The 12,566-nt window shown below is 24.0% G+C and overlaps 1 protein-coding gene across 5 annotated transcripts in view; it reads left to right on the top strand.

The window, feature by feature from the left end:
• The window catches only part of Oamb (Octopamine receptor in mushroom bodies), an 80,783-nt gene that overhangs the window by 46,195 nt on the left and 22,022 nt on the right, over positions 1 to 12,566 (top strand). Inside the window, exons 1-2 of one of the 5 annotated variants that reach the window (XM_089174481.1) lie at positions 8,716 to 8,856; positions 9,504 to 9,689. The exons of 3 other annotated variants lie outside the window; for them this stretch is intronic. The gene's annotated coding sequence lies outside the window, so the exon portion shown is untranslated. Of the gene's footprint in view, positions 1 to 8,715; positions 8,857 to 9,379; positions 9,690 to 12,566 lie in introns of those variants that run through there. One more of the 5 variants, XM_089174480.1, reaches the window with a different exon arrangement.

The raw sequence follows: 12,566 nt of genomic DNA, 5'->3' as shown, positions 1-12,566 counted from the left end.
TGAATTCTCTATTCGATTAACGTGCATCGTGATATTATTTTAAACATATTTTATTATTATTATTATTATTATTATTATTATTATTATTATTATTATTATTATTATTATTATTTATTAATATATTATGTTAATTATTTATTTCTGTTTCTTTTTTTTTTGTAAGGAAATTATGTGTGTAAAATTATATTATTTTATATTGGATTTCTTCACTTCGTTTGAATTTTAAGGTTAGAATTATTATAATCATTTTATTAAATATTACTCTGATTATTTATTTCAATTTTTTTCTACTTGTTTTTTTTTTTGCAATGAACTTACATATTATATAAAATTATTATTATTTTTTTTTATTATATTTTAGATTACTTCATTTCGTTTGAATTTTAACTTAAGGGCTGAATAAATCAGAAATATTCTCTAACCTATTTTTTGATTCATGAACTGTTATACATTTCTTCTATTGTATAAAAAAATAAAAAATAAAAAATAATCGTAGGATTTAAATGTAATTTGAAAATAATTATTAATAGGCTTGAAAATATTTCAATGGGACAATTATTTATAGGTTAGAAAATTGATAACTAACTAATGAAAAAAAAAAATAAAAAAATAAAAAAAAGGAAAATGGAAAATTAATAGTTGGTAGTATTCGAAAGGTACGAAGGGTCACACAGGGATTGAATAATATGGTTGCTTGCTTGCTGTTGAAACGAACGACTTATAACCTTTGATTTCCCCCCCCTCCCCCCGTTTTTTTTTATTTGTAGGTTATTTTTTTTTTCTTTCTTTCATTTATATTTGACCTTTTCTTTTTTCTCTTTTCCCTTTTTCTTTATTCATAGGAAAGAGGAGACATTTTTTTATTATAATACGTAATACACTTCCTTGAGAATTCTATGGGGTTTGTCAATTATGATTCTAATTTTGTCGTCAAGAAAATAAAAAAAGAGAAAAATGGAGAGAGAGAGAGAGAGAGAGAAGAAGAATCAAGATTGTGTTTGGAGATATCACAAACATTTTCTTTCTAGTTTTTTTTTTTTTTTTAACCCCTGGTTGTCCCTCAGTTCATTTCGTTGTTCCCTTTTAGTTCATTCTCTTTCGTTTCTTTTATTCTTTTTTTTTTTTTTTCTTTTTTTTTCTTTTTCTTTCCCTACGTCCAACGTTTCTTTTGTCTGCCCTTTATTTCAATGTTCAAGCCTTATCGGTGACACATCTCAATAACTCGTTGATCATATTGATCTGATTTAAATCAACAAGGTTTAATCATGTTGAAATATTAGATTTATATCTTTGATCATTAAAATCAAATTACTATGGGTAAGATTAGTATATTAGGGATTGATGATTTTGTTCGAATAAAAATAAAAGCAAATGTTGAAACTGGGATGTTGTTGATATCAAATATACAACAGGATTTTGAAAATCTGAAATTTACAGTTAGGTGTAATAATGTGTTTTAGTTCTTATTGAATCATTAAAATCAAATAACTATGGGTACTATTAGTATATGAGGATAGATGATTTTTTCAAATAAAAAAAAAATACAGAAAAAATCCGTGATGCTATTGATATCAAATATACAGGACTCTATAAATTACAGTTAGGTTTAATAATATTATTTAGTTCTTATTGTATGATTAAAATCAAAAAACTAAAGGGGATGATTGTTTTCAATAAAAGAAAATACAGAAAAGAAATCGTGATGTTGTTGATACCAAATATACAGAACTTTGAAAATCTGAAATTTACAGTTAGGTGTAATAATGTGTTTTAGTTCTTATTGGATCATTAAAATCAAATAACTATGGGTACCATTAGTATATGAGGATAGATGATTTTTTCAAATAAAAAAAAAATACAGAAAAAAACCGTGATGCTATTGATATCAAATATACAGGACTCTATAAATTACAGTTAGGTTTAATAATATTATTTAGTTCTTATTGTATGATTAAAATCAAAAAACTAAAGGGGATGATTGTTTTCAATAAAAGAAAATACAGAAAAGAAATCGTGATGTTGTTGATACCAAATATACAGAACTTTGAAAATCTGAAATTTACAGTTAGGTGTAATAATGTGTTTTAGTTCTTATTGGATCATTAAAATCAAATAACTATGGGTACCATTAGTATATGAGGATAGATAATTTTTTCAAATAAAAAAAAATACAGAAAAAAACCGTGATGCTATTGATATCAAATATACAGGACTCTATAAATTACAGTTAGGTTTAATAATATTATTTAGTTCTTATTGTATGATTAAAATCAGAAAACTATAGGGGATGATTTTGTTTAAATAAAAGAAAATATAGAAAAGAAACCGTGATGTTGTTGATACCAAATATACAGAACTTTGAAAATCTGAAATTTACAGTTAGGTGTAATAATGTGTTTTAGTTCTTATCGAATTATTAAAATCAAATAACTATGGGTACTATTAGTATATGAGGATAGATGATTTTTTCAAATAAAAAAAAAATACAGAAAAGAAACCATGATGCTATTGATATCAAATATACAGGACTCTATAAATTACAGTTTGGTTTAATAATATTATTTAATTCTAATTGGATGATTAAAATCAAAAAAGTATAAGGGATGATTTTTTTCAATAAAAGAAAATATAGAAAAGAAATCGTGATGTTGTTGATACCAAATATACAGAACTTTGAAAATCTGAAATTTACAGTTAGGTGTAATAATGTGTTTTAGTTCTTATTGGATCATTAAAATCAAATAACTATGGGTACCATTAGTATATGAGGATAGATGATTTTTTCAAATAAAAAAAAAACCGTGATGCTATTGATATCAAATATACAGGAATTTGTAAATTACAGTTAGGTGTAATAATATTATTTAGTTCTTATTGAATCATTAAAATCAAATAACTATGAGATAGATGATTTTTTCCAATAAAAAAAAATACAGAAAAGAAACCATGATGATGTTGATATCAAATATACAGGACTCTATAAATTACAGTTAGGTTTAATAATATTATTTAATTCTAATTGGATGATTAAAATCAAATAACTATGAGATAGATGATTTTTCCAATAAAAAAAAATACAGAAAAGAAACCATGATGCTATTGATATCAAATATACAGAACTTAGTAAATTACAGTTAGGTTTAATATAGATTATACAATAAATTTGTAATAGGGATGGTATCTATAAATAGTTGAGTCATTTAAATAGTCTGTAGTCTCAATTAGAACTTGATTTAGCAAGTATGATGAATAAAGAAGGGGGGGGGTGTAACATTGTAAAACATATTTGTAGCAGATGGTGGCTGCCTGCCTACCCACCCTAACCAATTCGCACACTATGAAAATCTTGTCTACGTAAGGTCGTATCTCCTAGTTCCAAGTTTCTCTCCGCAGACATTTCGAAGTTAATAATGCCTTGTTAAGTACTTGGCCTTGTTCTCCGCTGCACTTTAACTTATGCATATTGTACAGCTAGGGTGGGCAATATACGATAGTATACGATAGAACAGAAGAAGAACGGGGGAAAAGGTGGAGAAGGAGGAGGAGGAGGAGGAGGTGATGGTGGTAGTGATGGTGGTGGTGGTGGTACCTTGCTTATACGTTTTATAAAGCACTTGCCCATGAGTTTGTTCGTTTTAATACTTCCTCCTATGTGTTTTAACGTTTATTACAAAATGTTCATCATTTACTTTGACAATTCTAGGAAAATGATGCTTAAATTGTCTTTTGTTTTTTTTCTTTTTTTTTTTTGTCTATTGAATGATAAGACAATTATTATTACCATGAGTTGTGGTTTGTTTTAATACTTCCTTCTATGTGTTTTAACGTTTATTATCACATTTTCATCATTTACTTTGACAATATTCTAAGAAAATGCTTAAATTGTCTTTTGTTTTTTTTTTTTAATTTTTTTTTTTTTTCTATTGAAAGATAAGAAAATTACAATTGCCATGAGTTCATTCGTTTGAATACTTTCCCCTTGGTGTTTTGACTTTTATTACAACATTTTATCACTTCATTTGACAATTCTAAGAAAATGGTAAATTGGTTGCTGTTTTTATTTTTATTTTCTTTTTTCTTTTTTGTTTATCGAAAAAAAAATAAGAAAATTTGTACTTAGCTAAGAGTTTGTACGTTTTAATAGTTTTGCTATTATATTTCAATATTTATAATTATATTATTGGGTTGGCAACTAAGTCATTGATGATTTTAAAAGCCATCTATCGACAAAATCCGTAATCAATTAGTTTCCAACCTAATTTTTATATTATTATTGTATTATATTATATTATCTTAATATATATAAATTACGTGTGTCACGTTGTTTGTCTGCAATGGACTCCTAAACTACTGAATCAATTTTAATAAAAATTTTCCACATTGTGTGCAGTTTCATCTAACTTGAAAGATAGGATAGTTTAAATCTCAATTTATAATCGCAATTATTTGTTTATTACCAAAGAGTCATGATTATCTCAGTTAGTTCGATGAGCTAACTAATCTTAATTATATTATTATTAAAATTTCATTATTAACTTTGACAATGGTAGAAAAATGCTTGAATTAGATTTTTTTTAATTTTTATTATTTTCAATTGAAAGATAGGAAAATTATGGCAAAAGTAATTTCGAACACATTGAACCTTCCAATTTGGAAATCAATATGCATATATGTATCATTTCTTTAGGTATATTAGTGTAGATCTATATGAAGTAATGTAGATAGATCATGAGAGAAAGAGAGAGAGAGAGAGAGATAGTTTCAATTAATTTCAATTAAGTTAAGTAGAAACTCATCGAACTGTGCTAAGTATACCACCAGATCGACTTATGAAGTGTATATATCGAAATATCTATTGAAATGGTTTTCAATCTATGAAATTATTCAATCAACTAATTTCCCCACGATCTCTTTTCAAATTAGTCTAATTTATTTTCTCTTTCTATCATTTGATTTTTCTCTTTTTTCTTTCTATTTTTTATTCGCTTATTTTTCATCTACATTTGATTGGGAGAAATGTTTGTACAGCTATTGAATGGCAACAAGGCTTGTGTGTGTGTGTGTGTGTGTTTTTTTTTTTCCAAACGATTCAAAGCAAAAATGATTTTGAAAGATATAGGGTGCAAAATATAATATAAAGATTTGTTGATAATAAATTTCTATGTGAACTTTTTCAAAACACTCTTGTAATATGTATAATATTAAAAAAAATGTATAAATATTTTAATTAATTTATATTAAAAGCTTTTTTTAATGTTAGAAGAAATAACTTGGACATTTTTAAATGAAATAAACAATAATTTTATATGACACTTGTAAAATTATTGTTTATTTTTTTTTGTTTTTTTTTAGGAAATTATTAGATAAAATATTAATTTAATTAGATTGTTCAATAGTTTACAACAAAGCTTGTACTTAAAAAAAAAAAACAAATTGTTTAATAGTTTGCTTTATATTATGTTTTATTAATTTATATATAATATTGTAAATATGTAATAATAATAAAATAATATATAATAAATATAATTAATATTATATTATTATTCTATTATTTTTATTATATATTATATATTTAATAATTTATTATAATATATTTATTATAAATATATTATTTTATTTTTATATATATTTTATATTATATTATATTATATTTTATTATTATTTATATTATTATTATATTTATTATTATATTATATTATAATATATTATATATTATATATATTATATATAATTAATTTAAATTAATAATAATATTATAATTAATATATTATATATATATCTAATTATATTCTATTAAATTTTATATTCTTATAAATTCTATTAAATTAAATTCAATTATATTGTTTAACAAATGATTTTTATTCAATATATTTATTTATTTTAATATTACATAATGAAAGTATAAAATTATATTCTATCTCATATTTTAGCAAATTAGTGTATTTCATGAATTAGTTGATTATTTTACAAATAATTGAAATTCTACATTTTTATAGTAACATATGTATATATATATATATATATATATATGATGAGTATGTTTGCCCTACCACACTAGAGAGAACATCAAAGGACAGAATAGAGTAGTGGTTATGGCGGAAGTTTAGTTTAGCATACTAGCCACTCTGGTCTAAAGTATCGTAGGCTTGAACGAACAACGAACAAACTCGTGATACTACTATCTAACGTTAGTATTCCTCTTAAATAATTGTCCTGTTAACAGCTTACAGGAATTTATCCGAAAATTTAATAAATAATCGGATTACGAAGATTAAACTTTTGGCATGTTTTCACAAAAATCTTTTGTCAAAAAGATCCTTTACCCAATTGATTGATCAATAACAATTTAGCCGATTCAACAGATTGATTGATTGATTGATTGGTTAGTAAGAATTGTTTAAAAATTCTTTAACTTATGATTGTATCTGTAACATTTTAAATAATTTTCCAATAATATTTAATTAATTGAAAAATGGCTTCTTTTAATTTAATTAATGTATGTGTGTGTGTGTGTGTGTGTGTGTGTGTGTGTGTGTGTGTGTGTGTGTGTGTGTGTTCACCATACCTTTGATTTTATTCATTATTTTAAAAGAATCATTTCGATTTCAAAGATTGTCAAATAAAATTGAATAAAATCATAACTAGACTTTTTTTATTCTTTCTTTATCTTTGTTAAATATATATGTACATATATATATATATATATATATAAATATTAATTAATATATGTTCACATGACATTTATTTTATTCATTATTGAATATAATTTTCAAGACTTTGAAAAATTTCAAGATAAAATTAAATAATATCGTAATTATATTTTTTTTTCTTTCTTTCTTTCTTTCTTTCTTTATCTTTTTTAAATATATATACATATATATATGTAAATAATTGGAAGGCTATTAATTAGGTTGGACTAGTCAAATAATATCCATTATATTAGGTTGTACGCAAAGTATTTTCGTTTTGTTTTTGTTTAAATAAAAACAATTTTTGTTTCGAGGTTAAACTTAGGATTTTCAAGTGGGTTTAAATAGTTTCATTTGATAAATGTTTAAAACTCTCTTAACAATTCCACGTGTTGTTATTTGCCAATTTTGCATTAACTAATTCTAAAAATGTGTCAAGAAAAAACTTAATTACTTTCCAAATAACCTAAAATCATGCTTGACAAATGTTTCTAAAAATAAATGAATGGTAACTCTATTAATACTCATTTACATAATAACAATAATAATAATAGTAATAATATAATAATAATAATAATAATTGTACACATATTACTATGTGTTATATCATATTACCATTAATTAATAGGAAAACCGAATTCGTACATGTACAACATGGAAACCATGTATGAATGAAGTATAAAAAAAAACCTGCAAGATTGTATTACCTACACACACACACACACACACACACAAACAATAAAATAATAAAAATAAATTAATATAATCATCATTATAAGTATCTAGGTACTGCAATTATTCGATAGATGGCACTGTATTACAATGGGAATATTTACATATATTCAAGTCATACTTTTTTCAAATTTACATATGACATAACCTATCTTTTTCTATTTTTTTCGAGTATCATTACTTTATGGATGCCATTATTAATTGTTGTATTATTTAGTATGCTATTAACTTAGAATATAGGCTTAGTTTTTCTCGCGTTTATTTTGTAGCTTTTTTTTTGTCGCTAATTTAAAGGATTTATTATTGAAAGATTAAAAAGAAAACTGCAAGTTTCTCAATAGATGGTGCTGTATTACAATTCAATTATTTGAATATATTCAGATTTACATGTGACGTAACTAACCTTACTTTTCATAGTTTTCCATGTATTATTATTATTATTTTATTTATTTCATTCTAATTGTAATTATTATTTTGGTGTGTTGTTACAATTTTATTAAATAGTTTCGAATCAAATTAAATCAACATTTTGTAACAAAACCACAACAACTCGTGGTCGGAGCATCCTAGTAATAGTATAAATATAAAACAACATATATATATAATATAAAAATAGATAAAAAAAAAAAAAAAAGAATGAGATTGATAGATAAGAAGAAGAAAAAAAAATTAGAGTGGGTAGAAATCATCGTGCACATAACCGGTTAGTCAAAGAATCGCGTGCAGTTTAATGCAGTGCAGTGCAGTACAGTACAGTACAGTACAGTGCAGTGCAGTGCAGTCTCGTGTGCATTCACTCTCTCTCTCTCCCTCTCTCTCTCTCTATTATTTTTTCAAGAGAAAGAAAGTATTTCGTGCGTTCTGTGTCACTCTTTCTACGTGTGGGTGGTGTGTGGTGCGTTGTTCGATGTTACCGGGAAGAGAGGATGAAAAGGTGGATATGAAGTGAAAGATAGAAGATTATGATAGTAGTAGTAATAGTAATAGTAATAGTAATAGTAATAGTAATAGTAGTAGTAGTGATAGTGTTTTAGTAGTTGCGTGATAGTGGTAGGTGGGTGGGTAGTGGTGGTGGTGGTGGTGGTGGTGAATGAGGAGAAAAGAGGATGAGAATGGTTGAGATAGAGAAGATGATGTGGTGGTAGTGGTGGTGGTGGTGGTTGTTGGTGATAGTGGTGGTGGTGGTGGTTGGATGTGAATTCTAGAACGCGCATGCGAATGCAGTTTTGTACGGGACGCCCGGATTTTGTCAGTGCGCTCGTAACTCGCGCCGTGAACGGAACGATATTATTGTTTTTTTTTTTTATTTATGCGAGTATTTTAACTCGCGGATGTTTCTCTTTCTCTCTCTCTCTTTCTCTTTCTCTTTCTATTTCTCTCTCTCTCTCGTATACACACACTTTATGTTTTTCTATCACGGGACATCAATTTCGTTGTAAAATTTTTATTTTATATAAAAATATTTATATTTTTATTCTTTGTATACATATATATGTATATGTGTATTTATATTTTTTTTTTTTTAATTTTTATTCAATTTGTTATTAATTTTTTATTTTATTTATTGAAATTTAATAAATAAATATGTATTAGATTTTATAATATATATTTATATGTGTGTATGTGTGTTTTTTTTTTAGATTTTATTCAATGTGTTCAATGTGTTATTTCTTTTTTTTTATTTATTGAAATTTAATTTATAAACATATATTAAATTTTATTATATGTGTGTGTGTGTTTTTTTTTATTTTAAATTGTAACCAATAGTCTTTCAATGTTTTTTGATGATATTTGCCTTTCTCAATTCCGTAATTTATTTTTTATCTTTTATTAACATTTATTCTATAAGATTTTATAATATATGCATGTATACGCGTGTATGTGTTTTTTTTTTTTATTTTAGATTTTAACCAATTTGTTTTTTAATATTTCTTCGTGGTATTTTTGTTTTTTCTTTTTTTTAAATTTAGTTTCATCTTTTGAAAATTTTATTACCTAAGTTTATTTAAGTATACATATATGTATATATGTATATGTATGTATGTCTATCTAATATTTAAATGAAATGATTTATGGATAAAGATTGAATAGATAAAAATAGAGAGAGATAAAGAGAGATAGATGATGATATTTCATCTCACTCAGTCAGTAGATGGTTACTTAACTTTAAAGTGTGTTGTTACTTGTATCTTTCGGCATTCGATCATCTTCAAGTTGGTCCTTCCTGAAAAACTGGAATGTCACGTTGCACTACTTTTGAAAGTACAGGTGCGTTCTTTCAATTCTTTAGATATCGAGATCTATCGATCTATAGATCTTTTTTTATTTTATCTTTTCATTGTATTTATTTATTTCATATTATTCTTGACACTTTAAGTAATTGTTAATTGAATTAATATATATATATATATTGCATCTAATTTATATTTTTTTTTTATTTTTTGAATTGTTACAAAGGGTTCATAATCAAGTGGTTGAATTTAACTTTCATTATTTTTTTTTTTTTTTGATTGTATTTATTGATTGATTTATTTAGTTTTAAGTTCATATTACAAATGATAATATCATTATCACAATTCTTGTAATTTTTATAATTTAATTAATATTAAATAAATTATATATATATGTGTATAATACATTACATTTAATTTATATTTTTGTATTATTCAAATTATTGCAGAAAGTGCATTCAAATGATTGTAATAAACTTTCATTATTTATTCATTTATTTATTTATTTATATATTTTACTTTAAATTTTATATTTCATTGTCAATTCATGTAATTTTTAATTGAACTAATATATATATATATATATATATATACATATATTTCAATAAATTTAATTTATATTTTTTATTATTACTTGAATTATTGCAAAAGGTGCATTCAAATGATTGTAATAAACTTTCATTATTTATTCATTTTATTTATTTATTTATTTATTTATTTATTTATTTATTTATTTATTTATTTATTTATTTATTTATTTATTTATTTATTTATTTATTTATTTATATATTTTACTTTAAATTTTATATTTCATTGTCAATTTATGTAATTTTCAATTGAACTAATATACATATTTCAATAAATCTAATTTATATTTTTTGTTATTACTCGAATTATTGCAAAAGGTTCATTCAAGTGGTTTTAATAAACTTTCATTATTTTTTCGTTGTATTTAGTTATTTATTTATTTATTTATTTATTTTTTATTTTATATTTTATATAATTATTGTCAATTCAAATAATTTTTACATATATTGCATCTAATTTATTTTTGTATTACTCAAATCGTTACAAAAAGGTTCATTCAATCAAGTGGTTTTAATAAACTTTCATTATTTTTTCGTTGTATTTAGTTATTTATTTATTTATTTATTTATTTTTTATTTTATATTTTATATAATTATTGTCAATTCAAATAATTTTTACATATATTGCATCTAATTTATTTTTGTATTACTCAAATCGTTACAAAAAGGTTCATTCAAGTGGTTTTAATAAACTTTCATTATTTTTTCATTGTATTTATTTATTTATTTATTTATTTATTTTATATTTTATATTTTATATAATTATTGTCAATTCAAATAATTTTTACATATATTGCATCTAATTTATTTTTGTATTACTCAAATCGTTACAAAAAGGTTCATTCAAGTGGTTTTAATAAACTTTCATTATTTTTTCATTGTATTTATTTATTTATTTATTTATTTATTTATTTATTTATTTTTTACTTAATATTTTATATTATCATTGTCAATTTTCAAATAATTTTTACATATGTTGCATTTAATTTATATTTATTTATTATCGAAATTGTTGCAAAAAGTTCATACAAATGATTCAAATAAACTTTCATATTTTTTCATATTCATTTTATTTATTTATTTATTCCATTTTATTGGATACTGTATATTAACATATCATTATATTCCAGTTCATAATTTTTCAACCAACATATACGTATATACATAATATATAATATATTTTATTAAATTTAAATTTTTTATGACTCAAAACATTACAAAAACCCTTCATTCAAGTGGGTGGGAATAAACCTTTAAAAAACGTTGTGAATATCTTTTCGTGCATGTATATACATATATATATATATATATATATATATATATATAGTATATAAATATGAATCTTTTTGTGCGTTTATGTGTATGTGTGTGTGCTTTTTACGGTCAGCGATGACGTGATTTAGACATTAGAAAAGAATCCGATAACGTGACGTACATATATGTCGTAGAATAAAAGAGAGGGGGGATAAAAGATGCGGGGGTGGTGGGTGTCAGTGGTAGAAATTGTGGTGGAAGGGTGGGGGCTGGAGATAGTAGTGGTGGTAGTGGTATTAGTAGTACTGGTGGAAAGTTATAAAAGGGGGTGGTGGTGGTGGTGGTAGTGGTGGGGGTGTTGGGGGTGGGGGTGGTGGTGGAACGAGTAGAATAAACGTACGGGGGTGTTGCTGAAAGATTAATGAAGTGAAACGCAAGCGCGTCTTCTTCGTCGTTTCATACGATAGGATAGATTGGGGGAGGAGGGAGGGAGGGGTGGTTAGTAGGGGGTTGTAGAAGGTGATGAGTAAAATAGAGAGGAGAGAGGAGGGGGGAGAGGGATATTTAACGAGGGGACGAGGAATCGTGGATAAAAATCTTCCTACGTTTTGATCCGGTCCGTTTCTTTTATTCGAGATCATAAATTATTCTTTTAAAAAGACACCCCCTACCCTCGATAACTTCGAATTTTATCAATGTGTAAGAGAGAGAGGGAGAGAGAGAGAGAGAGAAATAAGAAAGAAGAAAAAAAATTGAATAATTTTAATCGAACGAATTTAAAAACTTTTCTTAATATTTTTATTGTTTACAGAGATTACCGATTTGAAGTAAGAAAGAAAATAAAAGAACAAAATTAGCCGAGTGTAAACGATTTAATCAGCCATTTAGTTTTAAATTAATATTTGTTTAATATTGAAGAATATAATTTTATTGAAAAATTATTTTACATTATTTAAAATATTATTAGATATAATTAATATTTATATTAATTAAATTTATTTATTAATTTATATTTATTACAATATTATAATAATATTATACATATATATTTAAAATTAATTATAATTATATTA

This window comes from Polistes dominula, unplaced genomic scaffold, assembly GCF_049000335.1.
Source record: "Polistes dominula isolate Pdom_NZ unplaced genomic scaffold, Pdom_raw_medaka contig_83, whole genome shotgun sequence".
In the NCBI taxonomy this organism is placed as follows: Eukaryota; Metazoa; Arthropoda; class Insecta; order Hymenoptera; family Vespidae; genus Polistes; species Polistes dominula.
The sequence above is the reverse complement of the archived record's forward strand: the minus strand, read 5'-3'. Positions and strand labels throughout refer to the sequence as shown.